Source organism: Urocitellus parryii, chromosome 7, assembly GCF_045843805.1.
Source record: "Urocitellus parryii isolate mUroPar1 chromosome 7, mUroPar1.hap1, whole genome shotgun sequence".
NCBI lineage: Eukaryota > Metazoa > Chordata > Mammalia > Rodentia > Sciuridae > Urocitellus > Urocitellus parryii.
The window spans coordinates 98461029-98487454 of NC_135537.1; the positions used below are offsets into that span (position 1 = coordinate 98461029).

The window sequence follows — 26426 nt, forward strand, 5'->3', positions numbered from 1 at the left end:
TTACCTAGGTCCTACATTCAAAATCCATGAAACTAAACGAAACACAGGAGCGGTGAAAAAGAAGAAAAGGCCAGAAAAATAAGACATTCGCATACAAAAAAAGGGAGTTGATATTTCTAACACTATTGCCCAACATCAGTCTCTCACTGAAAGCCAAGGCCCCACGGACACAACTTGGGCTGTCTTCTTAGATCACTTTCCTTGCAGAAAGAGAAATCAACTACCAATACTTTTGGCAGATAACGTGTCCAGACCTAGGATGGGACACGGTAGGACACGGTAGGACAGCTCAGTGTCTCTCAAAACTACTGTCAGCCCAATTAGTAAAGTAAAAGGGACGCCCTAAGATGTAGCATGGCAGGAGAGTGGAAATAAGACTGGGAGTTAAGAGTGGGAAGCAGCAGAGGAAAAGGCGCGGGGAGGGTCAACAACGCATCTAGAGCTGGAGTGAGAACCCGGGTGGAAGAAGTGGGGTTAGCGAAAGCCAAAGGTGAAGGGAAGAAGGGGATGAGGTTCTGGTGGGATGGGCGCGAGCCAAGGGGGAAGGGATCCGTCGCCGGCTGCAGCAGCCTCCGCCAGAGGCCCGAACCCCTTAGCACCGCCGGCGCCAGCCTGGGTGGTTGTTGCTGAAGAAGACGCAAGGACCTGCCTTGCTTGGCCATGGCGGCCGCAGAAACCCAGGGAGCTGCCCAGGCGCCCAGCAGTTGAGGCATCCCTGGCAGCCAGCAGCACCTCCCACTCCCTCGGCAGCTCTAGGCCCACACCTAAGTCAGCAGGGAGCAGTCACTTGGGCGCAGGGCCAGCCGAGCCTTGACGGGCCGAAAGTGGGTCAACTGCGGCTGCGCCGCAGCCCAGCGCCTGCTGGGAAATGTAGTCGCGGGGCGGGGCGCGGGAGGCTTGCAGGCTGCGCCTGGGCTGGGCGTGGCCGCAGTCCTGCTCCGCCTCATCTCCACCGAGGGGCCTTGGAAGCGCCCTGCGCGGGTTTCTTCTAGGTCTGGGCTAGGCGGCGCTGTGCCCCTAGCCCGCCGATGTTCATCGAGGGGCCTTGGAAGCGCCCAACGCGGATTTCCTCCTATGGGCTAGGCGGAGCTGTGCCCCGCGCCCGCCCGGGGGGCAGAAGCTGCGGAAATTCATGGTCGGTGCTCACTGTTGTACTCACACTCATACACGGAAGCATCACGCTAACATATCAGCCCGAGTTGCACATCTTTTAGAGCTTCCTGATCATTTTGTTTTTAAAAATAAAAAAGCTCAAAGCAAGCTGTACTGTCCACCTGCAGGACGTTGGTCCTCCCACCGGCCGCACTCCGTCCTCTCCTCCACGACCTTCCACTCGCCCACTCCGTGTCGTCGTCGCGCTTGCCTTTTTTACCCGAGTGGCTCAAGCCTGTTGCCTGATGAGTTTTCATTTACAGGAAACTCTGGTCATCTCTGCCCTGAGACAACACAGCGGCTTCCTGGGGCTTGTTCCCATTTCTAGTTTGTTGAGGTCTCCAGAAAAACTCTTTCATCTGAAGTACATTTCCCTTTGTAGTAATCCTGCAGTGAATCCTGTAAATGTTTCAGATATCAAGTAACAGATGCTATATGTTTTTTTTTTTTGGTCTCATTTTTCCTATCATCCCCCACTCCCCGAGATTTTTGCTCAATTCAGTAGAGCAGATATTTTGATTTGTCAGTTATATCCGGCGCCTTGGAGCTGTAAAGATAGATGACACAGTTCAGAGTTCCTATCATCAGATATTGAGATTTTATACACACACACACACACACACACACACTGCCTTGAAACTACACTGACATTATTGTTACCCTATATAAACGTATGATTACACTACTGGTGTGACTCAGCACCATATACAGCCAAAGGAATGAGAAGTTATCCTCCATATGTGTTCAATATGTCAAAATGCACCCTATTGTCATACATAGCTAATTAAAACGATTAATTAAAAAAAAAAACTACACTATGTGAAATAACAATGTCCCTTTCTGCTCCAGACCAGATCTCCCTTGGGTATCTAGGGACCTCTCTTTTCTCACTTGTCAGTTTCCCAGTTTCTTCCACGTTTCACTTGCATACTAGCAACACTATCAATCTACCAAAGGCACACCCAAGTCCATTCCTTTTAAATGGACGTTTTGTAAATGTTTTTCTTTTCTGAATACCTTGATATTATTATATTACTAAGAAAACTCACTACAACGAAGGGACAAAGGAAGGAAAAACACTTAAGAATTGAAAATGAAATTATTGGTCACTGATTTCTTCAACCTACAAAGTTACTTGTAATCCTCTGTTACATAGGATGACCTTTTGGGATATCAGAACTGATGTCCATGAGGGGGGAAACGTAAAAATATAGGATGATGAGTGATATGTAAGGGAAGGATATCCTGTCCTTGTCCTCTCTGGTCTCCCCCTCTTCCCATGGATACTTGTGCAAAGAACAGGAAACACATTGTATCTGGTCTAGTTGCAAATAAAGATGGCAAGCTCTAGCTTCTCTGTTATTGAATGTTTCCGTTTTGTGAATTCATCCTTTAGTACAATAAGAAGTTGATCAGGGCCTGGTGTATTCCCTGTGTCATAAATTATTTTTGATGCTAAGTGTCCTTTGAGATACAACCCAGTTTTCTCATTTACAACTCAAATAACAAAAGTTCAAAGAAATTGATTCTTGTGCAAAATGAGATTCTGAGTGCCAAAGCCAAAAGTAGCACCTAGATTTCCTGCCTGCTAATTCAGGGATTTTTTGTTAATTAACAGGCTGACCCTTCTCATTTTATCTACCAGAGTACCAAGGAGACAATTATTCAATAAACACTTTTTTTTAATCTGAGGGGTATAAGTAATTTTACAGGTTTGAATATTAGCTGTTTTTCTCTAATGTAGATGTGTGCTGATTCTTCCTTCAACTCAATTCATAACAGACTGTGAAACATAATTAAATTGAGATAACCTGGACTACCATATATATGCAAAAAGCACTGTTTTGATTCGTGGTTTAACTTTATTACCTTTTTTCCTTTTCAAGAATTTATACTCAAGATAATGTTGATGATTTATGTCATGAGAATATCATTCAATTTACCAAAATATTAAAAGTGGTTATAGTAGAAATGGGCTTATGGAGCAATTTTCACTTGTTCAAAAATTTTTCATATATGGTTATATTTCTTTTTAGTAACAAAAAATATTTTTAAATAGGAGAACTTCCCTTGTAGTTCTTTTGCCTCAAATTGCTTTAAGATATAAGATACATGCATTCCCAAATTTCCTCCTAAATGAATCAACTTCTAAAATTATTCATTTTTTAGTAGTGAACTTACTGGTGTTTCCCCTGCCCCACTTTGTGCTTTTCTGTTTTTCACATTTTCTATATTAATTATGAATTACTAAAAGTATTTTATTGAATATAACATATATACAGAAAAAGCCAATGAACTTTGACAAATTCAACATATCCATATAACCACTATTCAAATCATGACATAGAACATTATAGGCATCCCAGAAGCTTCCTCCCAATGTACATTCTCAGTTATAACAGCAAAAATGTCTCTTGAATTCCAGGGAAATATCCTTTAAAAGTTAATGCCAAAAAGGACATAGCATTTGTAATTAGTCAAAGTTAAACTTTATTTTACTCTCTACTTAATTTTCCAGATTTGGAAACCTTGAGCAAATTAGATTTTTTTTCATCCTTGATTATTTTGGTTTTAATATGGTAATATCAGTTACACTACAAAGTAACAGTGACATTATATGAGAGATGAAATGTAAATCCCTTTGCATACTGCCTAGCATATGGTAAATACTAATAATGGCTATATTTTAATACAATTCAGAATATTGACTAAAATGATACATATAAAAAGCAGGCCTTGAGCTGGGCAAGGTGGCACATTCCTGTAATCCCAGCTACTTCTGAGGCTGAAGCAGGAGGATTACAAAGTTTGAGGCCAGCCTGGAGAGTTTAGCAAATTTGTCTCAAAATTGCCTAAGCAATTTGTCTAAAAATTAAAAACAAAAAACAGGCCCTGATAAATATGAGGGGTTCGATTATTGTTCTTTTTACTTTCTCATCCCTCTTCCCCTATTCAGAATTTTAATTTAGTAGAGTTAAAATAATCTTATAAACAAAACAAAATTAATGCATAAGTCTAACATTTAAGACCTCATAGTGTGGTTGATTTCCTGGTCTTTTCATTTATAATAAAGTCTAAATAATATAAAAATAGTGTTCCCTAAGAACACAGAGTTAAAACCAGATTAAAGTGAAAAATGTAAAATACTAAAAGTTTATTTTGATAATAGGAATATTTTCTACTTTTTGTTATATATGTGTATGTGTTGTGGGATGAGCATTATATATATAAAATGACAATACATCTGCTTTTGTGTGTGTGTGTGTGTGTGTGTGTATGTGTGTGTGTTTCATTAAAATGAGTGGTTATTTTTTTTCAAGTGATTTTAAATGACCAGTTATTTGAGTCTTTGAAAATTTACCCAAAGAAAAACTTCAAATTGAACTTGACAGTTCTTTCAAATTTCTGAGCAGAAAAAAAAGGGAAACAGCTGGAGCTAAGAGAGAGGCCGCCCCAAGGGTGAAGAGAATTTGGGGGAAGAACAAGTGATAACCCATTGTCTTGGCTCCTCTGCTACCATCTGGCTTCTTGGCAATCTCTCTCCCTTCTCCTGACTGCTTACCTGCCTCTGCGTCTGACTTCCCTTAGACTCCAGCCAAACCTACTGCCTAGATCTGAAGTCTGCTAATGGCTTGGTTGGGAAAACAGCCAATAATAAGTTAGAAATGAAGGAAATCTATCATTTGAATCTTTCTTTGAGTCCAAGAACTAAATCTACATTATAGGCTTGTGATATGATGGGAAAATAGCCTCTGTTAGTTGTTGTTATTATTACTATTATTATTTTCTCTTGGATGAGTATGGTTGAGGTTAAGGAGCTGCCTAATTTTAAAATTATTTTATTAATTATGTTTAATAAGTTTATGAAAATTAAATTTAATTTTAAATTAAAACTAATTTTATCATAATTGATACTCTGAGAAATAAATACTTCAAATCCCAAATCAGGATTACTTTAATAAATTTAAATAACACAGGAGAGACAAAATTGATTACACAGTTCTGAAACTGTAGCAAGACTTCTCTTGGAATATTAATGGTGATCAAATTCAATTTTTCTAAGCAAAGAAGACTGGTGTTTGACATATTCAAAACCACATACAAAACCACATTCTGGTTTTCTCCCCTTCAATTCCATCTCTTGTTTCTCTATCCCTTTTCCCTTTTAAAATTTCCAGTGAATGAAAATTCTACTCAACAAATATTGTTTTCTTTTAATAACTAAAGTGTCCCCATTTCTAAGCTAAGAACTGAATTTCAATTATATAACCTTCATTCTCTAAAAATAACTCTGTGTGTGTGTGTGTGTGTGTGTGTGTGTGTGTGTGTGTGTCTGTCTGTGTGTGTGTGTAAGAAGAACATTTTTGAACACTGGCTATTCCTGCCAAGAATGCAACTGAAATACACTGGCTTCTAGGTATAGCCACTTTCTCAGCAGAAGACACACAATCTTCGTTTAGGTGTGAATTATTCAGAACAGCATCACCTCCCCAAACTCCAGTTAGACTGCTTCTCAAAAGAATTAAAATGTGATATACTTTTGCACATTATTTTTTTTACAAACCTGACAGGGGAAAAATATCTGGACTTTGTGCCAGAAAACAAAGAAAAATGAAGTTAATGTCTGATTAAGTTTTTGAAGACACATGCTTTTCTTAGATTTTTTAAAAACAGGATTTAATATATTTTGAATGTACTACAACTCTATTCTGCAGGCTCTCCATAGGGTACTATTATTGTTCAATATGTGTTAATTATAGTACTTGTTCTTGTTCTCTAAAATGGAAAATTCTACCATTATCTATGTTATCTCCTTTTCCAGATTTCCCCTCAGCAGCAGGACATAAAGTAACAAGAGTAGGAGAGTAGGACTGGTTTGAACCAGCTAATCCAGACTTTCCCATGAACTCATAATGTTTAATATGACCAATAAGCTGACTGCATTCAAATTTAGCCAATACATATAAATTTACTAGGGAAAACAAGACAATTTAAATAAAATGGTTCTTAGTATTTGGCAATATCCAAATTAATGCTGCAACATTAATTAAAAATTAATTCTTCCTTAATTTTTTTAAAAAGGAAGAGGGCAGAATGGAGTTTTAAAGCAGAGTTCAAATACTCAGAGGAAGAAAAGTATGATGAAAGAAATCCAATATTGCTGACACAAAAAGTAATAACAATTATTTTATAGTTAATATTTATTGAACATGTACTAAGAAGAGCATTTCATGTGTTTTAATTCAAACTTTACAATGTCCCCATAAGGTAAATTCTATCTTTATTGGACATCTAAGAATACTACCACATGGCCATAGATACCAGAAGGCAGGGGCCAGATTATGTAGGACCTTGAGAATTGTGTTGAGGAGTTGGTCTTTATCTAAGGTAACCAGCTGAAGAGTTTTTAGTAAGGTGTCAAATTTTAATATATGTCATTTGATTTTGTGTGTAGAAAACAGCAAATCCAGAGCTACTCTATGAGATAAACAGTATTATTGTTCTTATTTTGCAGAAACAGAAACTGAGGCAAAAAAAAAAAAAAACAAGTGACTTACCAGTGTTATACAAGTTGTGACATAGCTGGATTCCTACCCAGGCTGAGCCTACCATCCACAGCTATATTTTTACTTCTTCACCTATGATGGGAGTTTTATCCTGATAAACTCATCTTAAATTGAAAACGTCATAAGTCAGAAATGTATGAATATACCTAACCTACCGAACATCCTAGCTTAGCAACAGGGTACACTGTAGAGACATGGTTGTGTTTCCTCTTAGTAGCACGAGGCTCAACTGAAGCTGAACAGGAGCAGCAGTTCACAGCCACTACCCAACATGGAGAGAGACTATCCTATGGCTATTCCTCACCTGGGAAAAGACTAAAATGCAAAATTTGAAGTATGGTGCTTACTGAATGTGTAGCACTCTTGCTTGTACCATCATAAAGTCAAAAAAGTTTAAGATGAAACATTGTTAAGTCAAGAATCATCTGTACTGCAAATGAGCATGGGGAACTGGAGTAGGGTAGTAACAGTAATAATAAAGACACATGGAAGGATTTGGTAAGATATTGAGACTTGTGCCCACTTCGGCGGCATATACACTAAAATTGGAGTCACACAGAGAAGATTATCACAGCCCAAGTGCAAGAATGACATGTGAATTTGTGAAGCATTCCATGTTTTTAAAAAATTTATTGAGATCTGGTGATGTATTAAGCATAGTGAGCGAGAAGGCCGGAATTGTAAGTGATGATATGCTTATGTCTTAGGCAAAATGAGAATTTAGCTGTTGAGTGGGAGATCATGGTCACAGAAGCAGGTTTTAGGTAAGGAGATGAAGAGTTCAATCTTAAATTAACCAAGTTTGAGGAGTTTCTGAGACAACTAACAGGTTATTTAAGATGTAAATGTGGCTGGGTATGGTGGCACATACATGCAATCCCAGCAGCTCAGGAGGCTGAGGCAGTAGGATCACGAGTTCAAAGTCAGCAAGTTCAACTTAGCAAGGTACTAAATAACTGAGCAAGACCCTATATCTAAATAAAATATAAAAAATGGCTGAGGATGTGGGTCAGTGGTAAAACAACCCAGGGTTCAATGTCTGTTACAAAAAAAAAAAAAAAAAAGACGACGACAAAAAAGTAAATCTTAAGGGCTCCTGATAACCTTTAAAAAGAATGTTACCTTTTGTCCTCTTGCATGCCATATTTCATACCATTCCTTCCTTTTTACTACCATCTGTGATTGTTTTATTCCATCTCCTGCCAGAATGTATGCCTATTATGATAGATTTTTTGTTTGACCACTATATTCCCAACATCTGTCATACATAAATTGTCCAATGAATGAATAAAAGACAGCCTTAGAGAATCATACCACAAAATTTTTTGATAAAGCGGAATTCAAGTTCTCCTTATTCATGTGTCCAGTGTGAATAAAAGCACTGTCAAAAGGCAATCCATTTGAGGAGCGGGTGGCTTACTAGGGATTGAACCTAGAGGCTCTTAACCACTGGGCCAGCACTTTTTATTTTGAGATAGTGTCTTACTGAGTTACTTAGAGTCTCACTAAGTTGCTGAGTTGACTTTGAACTCACAATCCTCCTGCCTCAGCTTCCAGATCCACTGGGATTACAGGTGTGAGCCACCACACCCAGCTCCATTTTTATTTTACAGCTTAGGAAACTTTTTTTAATATTTATTTTTTAGTTATAGGTGGACACAATGTCTTCATTTTACTTTATGTGGTGCTGAGGATGGAACCCAGAGCCTCACACATGCCAGGCAAGCTCTCTACCTCTGAGCCACAACCCCAGCCCCAGGAAACTCATTTTAAAGTAATTTGGAAAACACTTATGTGACATACTGACCTGTTTATGCAGGTGGGCTATCCTGGACCTCCTACCTAAAAATTAATGATCACATGGTTCTTTTGAAACCTGAGTTCCTCTAAATCATTTGGCTTAAATGAACATCAGTTTGTCATTGTCCTTGACATTCTCTACCCTTCTCCACCTCCTATGTATACACACTGGGGTTCACAGTATTCAAAACAGTACTATCAAAAATTTAGTATTCACTAAAAACAGACCAAACTCCATTAACTTTTCTACTTGCTGCTCAACTAAAATGCCATTAAAAAAATGTAACACTTCGTTATATCAAAATATTTGGCAATGTAAAAGGTCTCCTTTATATTATTTTCTTGGAGTTTGGAAAAGAGTGACCCAGTTTCATTTTCAAATCTGTTTATTCAAAAAAAATTACATTCTAAATATTCAACAATCTATCAAAATTCAAGTCTGTTTTTTTTTGTCCCTGGTAGGACTAGAAAATGGTCATATTTTTATAACCCTTTTAGGAAATCTATCCTAAAAATAATATACAAAGTTTGACTTTTCAAAAGTCAAATGCAACATTACTTATTGAAATGTAAAAATTGGAAACAAAGTGTCCATGTACAGGATATTGATAATGGCACATCCAACATTAAGTAGCCAGCCATCAAAATGTCATTGCTAAATCCCTCTTGTATTTTCAGAGTAGTAGTATGGGGGAAATGCTTATAAAATAAATAGAGGAAAGCAAGATACAATATCCACTACGTAGGATGATTGCAACTATGGAAATAAATAAAGTCAAATATTAACATTTGTTCTGGTTGGTGAGTTCTGGGAATTTTTCCAAAATTTTGCTGAATGTAAACTTAATGATTGAAATAAATTAATTCATAACAAGATATAAAATTGACTTTCCTTTTTCCTCTGAGTTTCTTTATATGCTCATTGGACAAGATTAAAGCCCTTGCTGGGCATAGTAGCACTATCCTGTAATCCCAGCAACTCCAGAGGCTGAAGCAAGTAGATCCCAAGTTCAAGGTTGCCTCAGCAACCTCAGCAAAAATACTCAGCAACTTAACAAGACCCTGACTCAAAATTAAAAATAAAAAGGGCTGACAATACAGCTCAGTGGTAAAAACCCCTGGATTCAATCCCCAGTACCAACCAACCAACCAACAAAAAGATTAAAGCCCTTTTTCACAAACAAAACAAAAGCCATTTTTCTCTCTAACTTGAAATAATTTGAAATGAAGAAAGAGGTAAAGAAAATAATCAAAAACAAAGGAAAAAGAAAGAAAGAAAGTATCAATAATGGAAGTTAGAATACTCGAAGAAGTCCACTTAAATTTCTATGGATTCTTTGACTAGAATTGACAGTAGTGGGGTAGGGAAGAAGACATTATAGGTATGAGAACATACTGAGGTAGAAAACCATGAGTTCCAATCACAGAGACAGAGAATTGTGGATATCGGACAAAGGGTGTAAACAAATTCCTCTTTGGGAAAAGAATAGAGTAAATGGGAAAGAAAGAGTAGTTGTAACTTGTCACTGGTAGACATGATTATCACATGCTTGCTTAGGATAATTTTTATAAAAACCTGGGATAGTTATGAATTGATATATAAAATTCTAAAGTAAAATTCTGTGAGCTGTATAAGAAAGAACTAGAGATGAACTTATAATGATTAAATCAGGTTTTTAAAATAACCCATCTGATGGAAAGTATTAAGGAAAGAAATTTATTTATAGCTACACTTTAGCCATTTCTTACACAAACATAAAAATTCCAATTAAGAATGAAGAAAATGTGTAGCTGGGTATGGTGGCATAGGTTGGTAATCCCACTGACTCGGGAGGCTGAGGCAGGAGGACTGCAAGTTCAAGGTCAGCCTCAGAAATTTAGTGACACACTGTCTCAAAATAAAAAAATAAAAAAAAAATCCTTTAAAGAGGTGGGGGTGCGGTTCAGTGGTTAAACATCCCTGACTTCAATCCCTGATACCCACCCGCCCAAATGTAAGGAATAGTAATGCATATAATTAAATAGTTATTTCATAAATTAAATGTTTTGGAAATTGGCTAATTATATCCATCATTCAGTACTGTTTGAACGGAAGACATAATGAATATAAACTGTCTAACACAAGTCTGGCATTCAACAGAAATGGCAGTTTTTATCTTATTTATTTTTATGTGGTGCTGAGGATCGAACTCAGGGCCTCATGCTTGCTAGGCAAGCGCTCTACCACTGAGCTATAGCCCCAGCCAAGAAATGGCAGCTTTTATTGATAGTTAATGATCTGCAATATTTTTTTTGCAACTTAATTTATTTATTTATTTTATGTGGCTGAGGATCAAACCCAGTGCCTCACATGTGCTAGGAAAGCTCTCTACCACTAAGTCACATCCCAAGCCCCATGATCTGGAATACTTTATAATTTCTGTGCCTGCATGAAATATTTGATGTTTTATGATGTCATACTGTAACAACAATTTTACACACATGTAAAGACTATTTATCAAACTTAATATTATTATTATTTGCCAATATTAAAGGATTATTCAAAGATTCACTCTTGATAAAAATAAGCAGATAACTATGAAGACAGATATACTTTTTAGATACGTAAAAGATCAAAGAAAAAATACCTAGTAAATTTTCCACTCATTTTGTAGATGTGGTCCTGTATTTTATCCCTGTGACTAGTAGAATCTATTCAGAACAGGAACACCTGACTTCAGAGCTTATTTTTCTCTAGATAAATTGAGAAGCCAAACCTATAATATTGATTAATGAGAACTTGGAAAGCAAACAGAAGATACTTTATTGCTTATGCTATTAAAACTACTTAGATCATGCTTCAGAATTCACTGGCTATAATGTTGCTTCTTCTTTTAGCTATATGACACTGGATGTTTATAATCTAAATAGATATGATTTTTTGGGTTGTAAAAATTTCATAGGCTGGGGAAATATTAATAAATACAAAGCATCAAAAAGAATGTCCTTTGATAGTTGATTGTAGAAAATTATATTTTAAGTTATCAATGGCTTAAAAATATTTAGAGAAAGAATAAAGATATACTAACAGAGAGAGAGAAAAAAAGAAAGGGAGAGAGGCAGGGAGGAGGGGAAGAGAGACATTACTAAGATATGATTCAGTCTACCCTGAAAAGGGTAATGATGGGAAAAGTTTGAGAGGTACCAAGAACAGCAAAAAATAGCCAAGGCAGAAATAAATATATAAATAGATGACTGAAAAGGAGATATGTGTACACATGCATGTGTGCAAAAAAAAATGAGACTAGAAGACAGTCTTGCCGTGCCTTAAAAAGTTAAATATAAAGTTACTATTTGAGTCAGCACTTCCACTCCTAGGGATATACTCAAAAGATTAAAACATATATCCAGCTGGGCATGGTGGTGTGCACCTGTAATCCTAGTGACTCAGGAGGCTGAGGCAGGAGGATAGAAATTTCAAGACCAACCTCAGCAATTTAGTGAGGCCCTGAGGACTTAGTGAGATGCTGCTTCAAAATAAAACATATAAAAGGCTGGGGATATGGCTAAGTAGTTAAGCACCACTGGGTTCAATCTCCAGTACCCAAAACAAAAAAAAATATGTATATATAAGTATACAAATATATATACACACACATACACACACACACAATAACTGGTACATAATTATTCAGAACATCATATTCATAACAGGCAAAAAGTGAAAGCAACCAAATGTCCTTCAACTCATAAAATATATCAGTTGATGATAAAATGTGGCATATATACAATGGAATATTATTCAGCCATAAAAAGGAATGGATTGCTGATTCACACTACAACATGGATGAGCCTTGAAATATTTTGCACAGATAAAAAAAACAGTCACAAAAGACCACATATTATATGATTTCATTTATATGAAATACCACTGTAGAAAATTTATAGAGACAGAAAGTAGATTAGCAGTTGCCTAAGGCTGATGGGAAATGAAAAATTGTGAGATGACAGGTAAAAAATATGGAGTTTCTTTTGGGAGTAATGAAAATGTTCAAAATTGACTATAGTGAGAGTTGTACTACCCTGTGATTATAATAAAATAACTGAATTGTACACTTTAAATAGAGGAATTTTATAATATGTGAAGTCATTTTATAGCATTGGACAGCTGTATTCAGATTCCAAATATTTTTATTATACCAAGACTTTTAAAAGGTAGAATAAGTAGCTGGCTTTTTAAAAAATTAAAATCTAAGGCTAAACACAGTGCAGATGTAGCTCAGTGGTAGAATGCTTGTCTAGTGTGCTTAAGGCCCTGTTCAATGTCAGTACCACACACACACATACACACACACACACACACACACACACACACACACACACACACAGGCAAATGAATCTTATTAATGAATAGAACATTCATTAGGAGGGTACCATCAAATAAATGAATAAATATATTAATTTGACAGCAATATTTTTAGACTTACCTTTATATTGAGTGATATGATTCCAAAGGGGTAAATTTTCTTTTTCCTTTCTTTTGGTACTACAGATTGAACCCAGGGGCACTTAACCACTGAGCACATCCCCAGCCCTTTTTATATTTTTTATTTTGAAGCATAGTCTCACTAAGTTGCTGAGGCTTCTTTGAATTTGCAATTCTCCTGTCTCAGCCTCCGGAGCCACTGCATGAATTTTCAATTCTTGAATTTGTTTTATCCTTGATTTTTTAAAGTTTGTTTTTCAGTGCATTATAGTTATACATAAAAGGAGAGCTCATTCTGACATATTCATAAAAGAAGTAACATAGTTTTCTCCATTTCAATCCTAATACTCCTTACCTCTTCCCTTTCCTTTGCTTTCTCTCTGGTTCCCTTCCTCTTTTCTATTGGTCTTCCTTCTATGGACTTATTTTTCACTTGATGCATTATAGTTACATATAAATTGGAGTGCACTGTGATATATTCACAAATGTCCCTAGAATAATTTGGTTAACTACATTCCCCAGTTCTTCCCCTTACCCTTGCCTCCTTCCTCCCCAATATGTCCCCCTACCTGCAAAGCACACTTCTATTCTTCCAATGTCCCTTCTATTTTTCTGAAAAAAATGATGGTTAGATGTCATAGAAGAAAGTGGCAATGTCTTAATCTTATGCCTACTGTCTGGCCCAATGGCTCTTCCATCCTTGTCAAGGGAGTTATAACCTTTTCTCCTGTCATTCAACACTATCACTCAATTGCTTTTTTTTTTAAATTTTGGTTGTAGATGGACACAATATCTTTATTTATGTATTTATTTATTTTTCTGTGGTGCTGAGAATTGAAGCCTCACATGCACTAGGCAAGTGCTCTATCACTGAGCCTCAACCCCAGCCCTCAACTTTTTCTTAATTATCTCCTTTGCAAATACTCTTTCTCTTAAAAATTTTTCACAGGAAACTGGAAAGGTAGTAGAGGTTTTTGAAAATCTATTGCAGGACTGGAGTTGATACTCAGTGATATAGCATATGCTTTAACAAGTACAAGGCTCACAAAGCCCTGAACAGAGGAAAAGAGGGAAAGAAAAGGAGAAGAAAGAAAAATGGAGGGAAAAGAAAGGAAGTCCATTGCAATAACTCCCTTCTAAAAATCTATAGTCTAGAACTAAGATAGCAGAAGAGAAAAATGCACAGATGAATGTAAAAGACAAATTCATTTGATCTGATGATTAATGATTCGAAGATTATGGGGAGAAAGAAAAAGAGGCAATTACTAATATATTGCATGGAAGGAGTGTCAAAATTGGGAAAGTTAGAGACAACTGTTTTAGAGAAATTGATAAATTTATTTGAAATTAGTAATCAATTAATATATAGGTTATTTTGGTAGAAAATTTATCACTGACACTATGGCATGTTAGAAAAATCAATGTAATTTTATGTGTATTTTTATTTTACTACTATGAACTTCATAAAGATGAGTTCTAAATCTTATTAATTGTGTAATCCCAGCACTGATCTTACTGCCTTTAATAGTTAAAATAATTTTCAGTTGAGTCAACTCAAGATCAATTCCTGAACACATATGCTCATTTAAAATTAAATGTAACATGAAGACAGGCAGGGAAGAGAATCTTGAAAATTGTAAAGAGCACAATGTTTGATCATAAGATACTATTTTAAAAATTTAGACTTTCTAAAATAAATAAAACTAATATTTAAAGACAAATAATATATTTTGATGAAATCAAGATTTAAGCATTAAGCAAATAAAGTAAGATTTAAGCTATTTTAAATTTGGTTAAATGGATGTAAATGGCAGTTTTTCATTAAATTAAAAATAATTTAAAAATACCAATTTTTGAGGTATTTTAACAATGAGGTTTGGTATTCATACTTATCTGATTATATTTGTTATGAGGTTTTTATACCTTTATTATAAGGAGTAGAATGTGTTACTTTAAAAATCTATTGAACATTGTGAATGGTGCTGCTATAAACATTGATATGGCTGTGTCCCTGTAGTATGCTGTTTTTAAGTCCTTTGAGTATAGACCAAGGAGAGGGATAGCTGGGTGAAATGGTGGTTCCATTCTCAATTTTCCAAGGAATCTTCATACTGCTTTCCATATTGACTGCACCAACTTGCAGTCCCACCAGCAGTGTATGATTGTACCTTTCTCCCTACATCCTCGCCAACACTTATTGTTGTTTGTCTTCATTATAACTGTCATTCTCACAGGAGTGAGATGGTAACTTAGAGTAGTTTTGATTTGCATTTCTCTACCACCCTACCACTGAGCCACAACCCCGGCCCTCAATTTTTTCTTAATTATCTCATTTTCAAATACTCCTTCTCTTAAATTTTTTTTTCACAGAAAATTGAAAAGAGAGTAGAACATTTTTTCATATATTTGTTGATTGATATCATCTTTTTTTAAAAAATATTTTATTTTTTAGTCATCAGCGGACACCACATCTTTGTTTGTATGTGGTGCGGAGGATCGAACCCGGGCCGCACGCATGCCAGGCGAGCGCGCTACCGCTTGAGCCACATCCCCAGCCCCAATTGATATCATCTTCTGAGAAGTGTCTGTTCAGGTCTTTGGCCCATTTGTTGATTGGGTTATTTGGTTTATTTGATGCTTAACTTTTTGAGTTCTTTATATGCTGTAGAGATTATTGCACTATCTGATGTGTGAAGGGTAAAAATTTGCTCCCAATAACTGTGGAAAAAACTTAGATGTCCTTCTGTAGATGAATGGATTAAAAAACTGTGGCATATATACACAATGGAATATTACTCAGCTATAAAAGAGAATAAAATCATGGCATTTGCAGGTAAATGGATGACACCGGAGAAGATAATGCTAAGTGAAGTTAGCCATTCCCCCCAAAAAACAAATGTCCAATGTTTTCTCTGATATAAGGAGACTGATTCATATTGGGGTAGGGATTGGGGAGCATGGGAGGAATAGAGGAACTCTAGATAGGGCAGAGGGGTGGGAGGGGAAGGGAAGGGGCAGGGGGTTAGCAAGCATGGTGTAATGTGGTGGACATCATTATCCAAAGTATATGTATGAAGACACCAATTAGTGTGAACATAATTTATATACAACCAGAGATATGAAAAATTGTGCTATATATGTGTAATAAGAATTGTAATGCATTCCACTGTCATTTATTTAAAAAAATGAATTTAAAAAAAATTAAAAATTTAAAAAAGTTGAAATACTAAAAGTAAATAAACAAACAAACAGACCATCAAGCATATGAGAGGCTCCATTTGAAAAACAATCTGAGGCTGTGGCTGTGGCTCAGTGGTATAGCACTTGCCTAGCAAGTACGAGGCACTAGGTTTGATCCTCAGCACCACATAAAAATAAACAAATAAAATAAAGATATTGTGTCCAACTACAACTAAAAAAATATTTTTAAAAATCTATTGAACATATGTATTTTTCCTCAGTCTTAAAGGATATATTCCCAGAAGATTTAAAACTCAGTATGTTGAAATGTCATCAGTAATTCATTGAGACTTTCTGCTCATAAAAATAATCAATTCAATGCATTATGTTACTAACATAAGCAAATATATTATGCTTTCAGACAGTAATTGCTCCTCAGTAAACTTACTGTTGCAAATACCTATGTCCAATATCAAATAAGATTTATGTATAATACAGATCTTCATTTTGGAGTAATGGCTTTTTATTAAAAATACTTACTGTTCTGTTTTTCACCAAGAGCAACCAATGTTTCAAGAACTTTAATTCCTTCTTGAACAGCCAAAAGTTCATTGTTACTGGATGGTCTGTTTCTTTCAACAGCTTTTAGCTTTTCAACCACTATGGGAGCTAATGAATGGATGTAGGGAGTTGAAAGGGCACGGTTGGAATGCTGGAAGACTGAGAGGAGAAGCTGGTAACATTTGGCTTGAACCTATGTAAGGAGACCATTCAATCAATTAACACATGATAGTTCTTACCTGCTCTACAAACACATTACATCTTAATATGTATGTAATACAGCACAATGAAAATATAAATGTTATTTTCCATATAAGAGAAATGAAAGAGAGTAATGGAACTTTCTTTCAATAAGCTAACTGAATAAACCTCTCAAAAAAATCAGAATCTCTCGAAATAATTCTTTATACCAATTTAAGTTTTGTAGCCATAGAAAATAAAGTCTCACTGGCTTTTAGATTAGAAAAACTTCATATGAATAATTATTTTTTTAAAAAGGAAGAAGGGAAGGAAGAAAAGTTATATGTATTGGGGGAAAATAGTGGAATAAAATTGTTTCAGCACTTTGTAGAATACAAATTGCCAAACTTCACTGACATCAGAAATACCTGGGGAGCATTTTAAAAATACAGATTCCTGAGTCACACTCTGAAGACTCTGATTCAGGGAGCTAGGAGGCCAGGAATGTTCCTAAGTTGTTTTATTTTTCCTGATATGCAGAAGATTTGATAATCATAACTTAAGACTTCACCACTGTAAAATAATAAAATATGTTTTCTAAACAAACAAGTTTTGAATAGGCTTATTAAGATATGTAATAATATAAATTTATCCATTAATGTAGTGAGTATCATTTAAATAAATATTGGAAACCCTGAAAATCTCTCCTAATGTGGCTGAGAACTAATCAAAGATATTAGAGAATTTCTGCATATTTAAGTAAACATACAAATGTGTTTCTTTTATAGTTAAACCCAGTGATATTTTCTAGTTTTTCCATTTAAAACTCTTACTGTAAATACTTAGGTTTTCCTTATATATAACACATTTTAATGAATTAACCAGATATTCTCCTGATAAAGTGGAATGTTTGCTTAGGTGTAACTTACCCATGGGTCACATTAATTTAATGCATTTTTAAATGTGTTCATGCAGCCATTCTGTAATAACTGGACTCCTATTATTTCACTACTAGCAGACCACAGGAATAGTGCAATTGCTGTCAGCATGCTAACTTCATCAGGTGTGGGCACAGAATCTTCTGAAAATGAAAAATGGGAAAAAAAGTGCCATTTCCAAAACTTTTGGAAATTCAATCTTCAACAACTCTCTCCTGCTCCTAACATTTATCACAGTTTATCAAGAAAATAAATTAAAATTTTACCATTTTGAAACAAGTAATTATAAATAATTCAGGCAAAATGGATACTAAAACCACTGTGTGAAAGTTAGATAGACAGCAAACAATTAAGGTAGTTTCAAAATATCTCCCCATTGATTCCTTGTTAGTTATAAAATGGAGAAATGACAACTGTATAGTGGAGAAACAAGGCAGATACGATCTTAACGAAGTCATTAAAGTTAAGATTCCCAATAATGAGACAAAGCAACATTATATGCTTTCTTATAAAATGCTCTGAGAAGACATAACAGTTTATATAGTATTTTTCCAAAAATGCATAAAAGTAAAGAAAAAAATAGATAACTCAAAATTATGAAACATTCTACAAAAGTAGATAGCCTGCACTCTTCAAAAATATTAATGTCATGGGGCTTGGATTGTGGCTCAGCAGTAGAGTGCTTGCCTACCATGTGGATCCTCAGCACCACATAAAAAACAAGTGGATAAATAAATAAAAACGAAGGTATTGTGTCCAACTATAACTTAAATACAAACAAACAAACAAACAAAAATTAATGTCACAAAAGATTAACCCTGAGGAACTATCCCAGATTAAAGAAAACTAAAGAAAACTAAGGAAAAGAAAAAGTTCTATAAAAGTCATGATTAGGACATTTAAAATATGCATATGAATAATAACAGCATTTAATCAATGTTAAATTGCCTAAATTTTATAATTCTTCTATTATCATGTAAGGAATGTTCTTGTTCTTAGGAATTCTGTGAAGTATTTAAAGAGTCATGATGACTTCAACATATTCTCAAATGGTTCAGCAAAATTAATAATAAAGGTACAGGGGCTGAGGTTGTTGCTTAGTGGCAGAACACTGGCCTCCCACATCTAAGTCACTGAGTTTTATCCTTAGCACTCCATAAAAATAAATAAACAAAATAAAGATATTGTATCCGTGTATAACTAAACTTTTTTTAAAAAAATAAATGTATGAGGGTTATGTGGATAATAATAAATCCTTGAGGCAAAATGTTAACTGGTGAATCTAGGAGGAGGGTATATTGGTGTTTTCTACACTTGAAATTAAGTTTGACAGGCTGGGGATGTGGCCCAAGCTGTAGCATGCTCGCCTGGCATGTTTGCAGCCCGGGTTCGATCCTCAGCACCACATACAAACAAAGATGTTGGGTCCACCTAAAATTAAAAATATATATATTAAAATTCTCTGTCTCTCTCTAAAAAAATTCAGTTTGAAATTTATTTCAAAAATCAAAGGATTAAAAGTGAAAAAAATTTTTTGCAGCATTCTTGATGGGATTTATGTACGTGTGTATGTATGCCCACATAAATACACATACATATATTTTAAAATAAAATATCTCAGCTCTTAGAGTAAAGAAGTAGGGTTTCCAAATGGAAATTCTTCATTATAATTTTTTTTCTTAAGCAAGAATTAAGGGGGGCTGGGGATGTGGCTCAAGCGGTAGCGCGCTTGCCTGGCATGCTTACGGCCCGGGTTCCATCCTTAGCACCACATACAAACCAAGGTGCTGTGTCTGCAGAAAACCAAAAATAAATATTAAAAAATTCTCTCTCTCTCTCTCTCTCTCTCTCTCTCTCTCTCTCTCTCTCTCTCCTTTCTCTATCTTTAAAAAAAGAATTAAGGGAATTGCTAGCCTTATACTATATCAATATCCCCATGGCTTTGATCCTTCATTCATAAGTATACCTCCTGTGAGTTCAGCTCTGGACAGAATATCTTAGGCAAGTTAATCGTATTATCAGACCTTCAAATTCACTTCATATAATGAATCAGCTTGATAAAATAGCAAACACTTTCTGTTAATGTTGACAATTTAGGTCTGGGGTTGTGGTTCAGTGGTACAGTGTTTGCCTAGCACATGTGAGGCACTGGGTTTGAATCTCAGCACTTTATAAAATTAAACTTAAAAAAATAAATAAATAAAGGCATTGTATCCCTCTACAACTAAATTTTTTTTTTTTTAAATTGACAATTTAGGGTTCGGGCTGCAGCTCAGTGGTAGAGTGCCTGCCTCACATGTGTGAGGCACTGGGTTCAATCCTCAGCACAACATAGAAAAAATAAAATAAAAAATAAAGATATTGTAGGGCTAGGGCTGGGGCTTAGTGATAGAGTGTCTAGCACATGCGAGGCACTGGATTTGATCCTCAGCACCACTTAAAAATAAAATAAAATAAGGGTATTGTGTCCAACTACATAATATATATATATATATATATATATATATATATATATATATATATATATATTCTAGATATGCTCAACAAAATTAAAACTACTTATAACAAATTCTTAACCATTTCTTCTTCCTGATATTTCTATTTATCTATCAATCTGCACATACATACATATATGAGGCATTTAATCTTTTTAAGTTTGTTAAAATCTATGTTAAGAAGCAAAATATTAACACTTTATGAAGCTAAAATAATTTCAGTTACATTAATATAACTAAAGTTTTTCCCTTATACATGATTTTTTTAAAAAAATCACATTCTAAATATCTGTACATTATTCAAAATATAAAAAGCATATGGAAAAGAAAATAAGAAAACAAAACTTGTAATTCTACCATACAGTGACAGTTTAGATTTAATTTCTAGGTTTTGACTTAATTTCTTCTGGTCTAAGTTAATTATATATATATTTGCTTAAAAATATGATATATAACAGATAAAATGGACATATAATTCAAACTAATATATTGTCATGAATAACTTTTCCCACTGACAAATATATTTATAACACATTTTATTATTGTAAAATAAATGTATTGATGATAAATAATTTTGAATTTAATTTTTTAATTAACAAGGCCAAAGAGTATGCATTCTGTGTGTGTGGTACTATGGATTAAATTTAGTGCCTCATGCATGCTAATCAATTGTTCTACCACTGAGCTACATATAGCCCCAAGTATGCATTTTCTTTTATTTTCTTTTTTTAATTGGTATTGGGAACTTAACCTACTTTATCACTGAGCCATATCCCCAGTCCTTTTTATTTTAAAATCTGAGACAGGGTCTCACTAAGCTGCTTGGGGCCTCACTAAGTCACTGAAGCTGGTCTCAAACTGGCAATCCTGTGTTAGCCTCTCTAGTCATTGGGATTATAGGCGTGCACCACCACTTTTACCTAGTGTGCCTTCTTTCCTTTGTTCTTTATTCTATTGGTTATTAATTCTCTTATAAGACCTCTTTATTTGTTAATAGAATAAACAGTGACATAGATATTATTATTAGTTTTTCAGATACTTTTCAATGTAAGATGCTTTGATGTCTACATAGGCCAATATATCAGTCTATGTATATGTATATTTCCTCTGCAGTATCTCTCACTGACTTATAGTTAGTCTTTTGCCATTCTGCCAAAAAAAGCTCATCTGTATTTTCTTTGTTTTCTTATTTTAAACATTTTATATTACCATTTAAATTTATCTCATGTTTATTTTAAATCATGATATAAGATGAAAGGATAATGAGAATTTATTTCTCAAACAGTTAATTGGTACACCCATTTGAAGAATCATGAATAAATGATATTTATTGTTTATTTGCTTAAAATACATGTGTCTTCTATAGAAATCTCTTCTGTTCTGCTGTCCCATCCACTGATTCCTGGGCTACTAAACATTTTTAAATTATGTGGAATTTTTGTATTAGGCAACAGGACAAATCTTTCCTTATTATTCTTTTTTTTAGTTCTTCTACATTTTCTTTATAGCGAAAAAAGTAAAACTTGAGAGAAAAAGCCAAACACAGAAGAAAATGGACAAAAACATGACTAAAGATTTCCCTCCAAATGAAACACAAACATGAAAAATACTTATATTCATTAGGAAAATGGGAAGTAACAATTAAAGCAACATGATAGGACATATTAGCCATCATATAACAAAATTTGGAAACCAAATAATACCAAGTATTGGTCAGGATATGGGGAAACAAAGATCATCTTATGCTGCTGATGTGAGTGAAAATTCACTTGGCTACTTTGGAGAACAATTTGGCGATGTCTGATAAAATGGAAGTTAATATATGCCATCAATTCCACTTATAGATATATACCCTAGAAAATTTCTCACAGCACACATGCAAAAGCAATCCATGTTTGCTAAAGCAACTTTTTTAATTGGGAGAAACTAAAAACAGCAAAACTATCCATTGACAGGAATGAATAATTGAACAAATAAATGTGATGTAAAGCTACATAGGAGTTAAGAATGAATGAAGGTTTTATTTATCTACATTAATAGAACCAAAAATTAATTACAGAGGGAAAAAAAGTAGAATGGGATATTATAACATTACTTATGTAAATTAAATAGTACAAAAATATATATCATTCATAGTTACTTATCTCAATTTCTATATAATGCATATATATATATATATATATATATATATATATATATAAACTAAGTATATTTGTTAAAATAATTGATACATATTAACATAGAAAATATAATTTATAATAGGGAAATTTCTGGAATAAAATATATCAATACCAAGTTTATGGTTCCATTTAGGGTACACTGCAATAGTGACAGATACTTGAACTTCTTTCCAATTTTATATCAATTTTACTAACACATGTCAACTTGTGTTAAACTTCCCAGTATATATGAAAGTTCTAAGACAAAGATATTTAAAGTCAATGATTCAGACAGAGTTATTGAAACTTCAAATCCAAAAAATGTGACTAATGCACCTCTCTGAGTTAATTCAATGTTATACAGCAATTTTCTGATTAGAGTACTTAAATAATTAATTAATTAGGGAACAGATAGATATCTGAACAGATCAAAAGTTTTAAAAAACTCTGACAGGTTACCTGGTCGTGAATATTCCAGGATACATGCAAGAGTGCTATGAATTAGAGCTGTCCACTGTTTTTGAGTTTCCTCAGTTTTGGCCATTGAAAGTGTCACGATACTTTTAATCCCTTGAAGAGCTGCACTGACTGGTAGAGGAACCTGATTGTCTGCAGACTTTATTGCTGTGTCTTTTAATATTCTTGCAATTAAGAACAGAATTGTGGGCAGGATTGTCATACATCCTAAAATAAAAACAAATCAGATTATCTCATAATTACTCAATGCCACTATAGAAGTTTCCATTCCTTATTTTTTTTTTACAATTAATTATGTTTGTCTTTTTTTCCCCTCTTCCTTTAGACAGGGTCTCACTTAGTTTCTCTGGCTGGCCCCACATCCCTAGGCTAAAGTGATCCTTCTGCCTCAGCCTTTGGAATAGCTGTGACTAGAGTGCATGCCACCATGCCTGGCTGACTATGGTTTCATATTATTTATTTTCTTTGTTTTTATATAAAATTTGCTACATTACTTTTACTATAATTCAATTTTTGAAAAAGAACATAAGAAATTGCCATTTATTTTAGAGAAGAGAGAACTGATATTTTCTTTTTCCAACCAAGCCATTTTGTTACTGCTAATATTTCACCTATTTAGTAGTCCATGCCCTTCATAATAAAAATGAAAAAGAAGACAGAAAAACAGAAGGAGAATACTACCATATACTTTGAGAAGCATCTAAGTTACCTGGTGAATCTTATTAGTAATTCTAAAATATATAATTAAACTTCAGTGTACTAAAGGCAGCCTAATCAAGCCAGGAAAATTAGAAGACTACTGAGGGAAGCAAAGAAGAAATTATAGAATCCCAGAATTTGTGGATAAAAATTCAACCATGGTGGCGGGGGTGAGGGGACCTGGGGTTGTGGCTCAGTGGTTGAGCATGTTCGAGGTGCTGGGTTTCATCCTCAGTGCCACATAAAAATAAATAAAATAAAGATATTGTGTCCAACTACAACTAAAAAAAAATCAACCACACACTTAACAAAAGAATCCCTTCACTATTCTTATAGGTAGCTTCCTACAAAACTCCAAGGAGAGAAAGTCATTCTTTTTACACATGTAGGGTAACTGTAAGAATCAAAAAATTGTCCCTTGGTTATACTGAAATTTACCAGTATGTTTACTAATAATTATTTTTACTTTCCAGCAAAACAAGGAAAGTTTCCTTCCATACAACAGTTCTTCAACATCTATTATATTTACTAGTAATGATTTCTTTAGATACTCCTTAGAGATGGCTGTCACTCTCCTCTGAAATTCTTTAGCTTTTCAATGTTGCTCATGAATGTCAACCAGATTAGAAAATAATGAGCTTTGTAATTCTACCTTACTATCTTCCCAGTCTGCATTCTGTCTTGTTTGAAACATATCTGAAAAGACAGCTTAGGTCTTTCATTTTTTGAATCTTTAATCTTCATAGGATCTTAAAAGTACATAAATCTTTTTAAAAGACTGACCTCTCATTTCACACTTGAGATTTAAGAGAAAAATAAATTGTAAGTGTTTAAAATTCAAGGCAAGATCACTTTCACTACTGCTTATACTGCATTTTGAAATACTGATCAATACTGTACCAGCAGGTGAACAAAGGGACGGTAAATCAGACAGAATGGTGACTGTGGCTGCCACCAGAGGAGCACTTTGTTCTGACAGCCAGGTTTTAGTGGCTATGTGACTTAGAGAGTCTGACATCTTGGTACTCAGATGTGGCATATGCTGAACTAAAATGAACATCAATAGTTCCATAGTTGCAAACACAAGAGATTTTCCAGGAATGAGGCCACAAGTGTAAACTCCTTCTCCTAATACTGGACAGGACTCTTTTTCTATTTGATCTTCATCTTAGATAAAAAAATAATTTTGGTGAAAGTTTCAGCAGAATATTGAAAATGGCATATAAAATATCACAATAAATACCTTTAAGAAATTCCTTCAAAAGGATTTACAAGTAAATGCCTAAATAATGCCAAATGTCTTTCTTAGTATAATTCTATGCCTTACTAGAATTTTGTGTATTAACTTCTCTAAACTGATGGATAGTTATTTTTTACTTGGAAAATATTAGATATTTATTTCCTAATAAAGATAACACATATGCTAAGTTAAACTATGTGAAGTTGAAATTTTTGGAGGGGATCAGCTATCAGCAATTTCATTTGGTCCTAATGAAAACAAAATCAGTTTCAAATTTTCTAAATGTATGATCATTTTTTAAATCATAAACCTCCTGGCCTTACTACTTTAAAAATTAGAATGCAAATAAGGTTTACTTTAAGTTAGTGTGATTTAAAGTGCTTACTTAGAGTATTTCTTTTTTTTCCTGCAAATAATCCTGAGCAGCTCTTACTATCTGTTGTAAAACTCCAGTAACCAATAGCTGGATGGATGGTGGGTTTCAGGTCAAAAGGAGATGATGCAAAACACTCAGCAACTCAACACCAATCAGCTATTATAAATTGAATCAAATAAGTTGAATTAATTTTAATTTTAAAGGATAAACATATATTATTAAAAGCTGAGAAAACATACATATGAAAACAAAGTATTTTGCAATTAATATTAACATAGAGGGCTGTGTAACAAATAAGAATATTAACAATCTTGGGAAATGGTCACATTTCATTCTAACAGATATTTAAGCAACAGATGTCTTAAATATTTAAGTTGAATTATTCTCCCACAGTTAAAAAATACTTGAATTAAACAATATTGTTAGAGTTTAGTGCCCTTAAACCAAATCTAAGCTCAGTACCTGAGACAACAGGGATTTTTGGAGAGTCCCTCCTCTATTCACCTCAGCAAGGATTACAAACTTTCAGCTTTCACAGGTAGTCTGCCCAATGAGTCTGCCTCAAATTTCAAAGTCAGAGAAAGCTCAATCACAAATAACGTACCTTTACCTCTTCCCTTAATGTTTCCACTTTATCTAATGCCCAGCTTCTTTCCCAAGTTGATTCATCTTTCTTCATGTGATCCCACCGTTCCCACCCTAGTTGACTTCCCAGGAATTCTTCAAGGATTTCAATCATATCTCATATGTCTTCAACCTCCCTGTCTAGTTAGACTATTCTCCTCAATATAAGAAAAATGTTCAATTCTTTCTTATCTAAAGCTCCCAAAGTCTCTTAGACCCTTTTATCTACCCACATGCCTCCTCTGTCTTGCTCCTTCCTTTCCCAGCCTAGATGTTTCCACTTCATTTACTTTCACATTCACCCCCCTGATCTTCTACAATCTGGCTTTTACCAACCCAAGAAAATCCTCTGAAGAAGGTCTCTAATAATCTCTTCTGGACCCTTTTCTTTCCTCATTTATGTACTGTTTCTTTAGATGTTATAATCTGCATTTTTTTTTTTTTGGTACTGGGGAATGAACCCAGGGGTGCTTAACCACGGAACCACATCCCCAGCCTCCTTTTTTTGTTTTG

General features: G+C 34.5%; 3 non-coding genes and 1 pseudogene across 3 annotated transcripts; 1 reads left to right on the top strand and 3 right to left on the bottom strand.

Moving 5' to 3' along the window:
* Positions 1 to 764: 764 nt before the first annotated feature.
* LOC144256068 (HEAT repeat-containing protein 5B-like) lies at positions 765 to 26028 on the bottom strand (annotated as a pseudogene).
* Positions 7235 to 7341, top strand: LOC144256313 (U6 spliceosomal RNA). The gene has a single exon (XR_013344085.1). It is a non-coding gene; the product is annotated as a U6 spliceosomal RNA (small nuclear RNA).
* Positions 10689 to 10761, bottom strand: Trnaa-agc (transfer RNA alanine (anticodon AGC)). The gene has a single exon. It is a non-coding gene; the product is annotated as a tRNA-Ala (tRNA).
* On the bottom strand, positions 13601 to 13725 carry LOC144256325 (U6atac minor spliceosomal RNA). Its single transcript, XR_013344095.1, has one exon. It is a non-coding gene; the product is annotated as a U6atac minor spliceosomal RNA (small nuclear RNA).
* Positions 26029 to 26426: the final 398 nt, after the last annotated feature.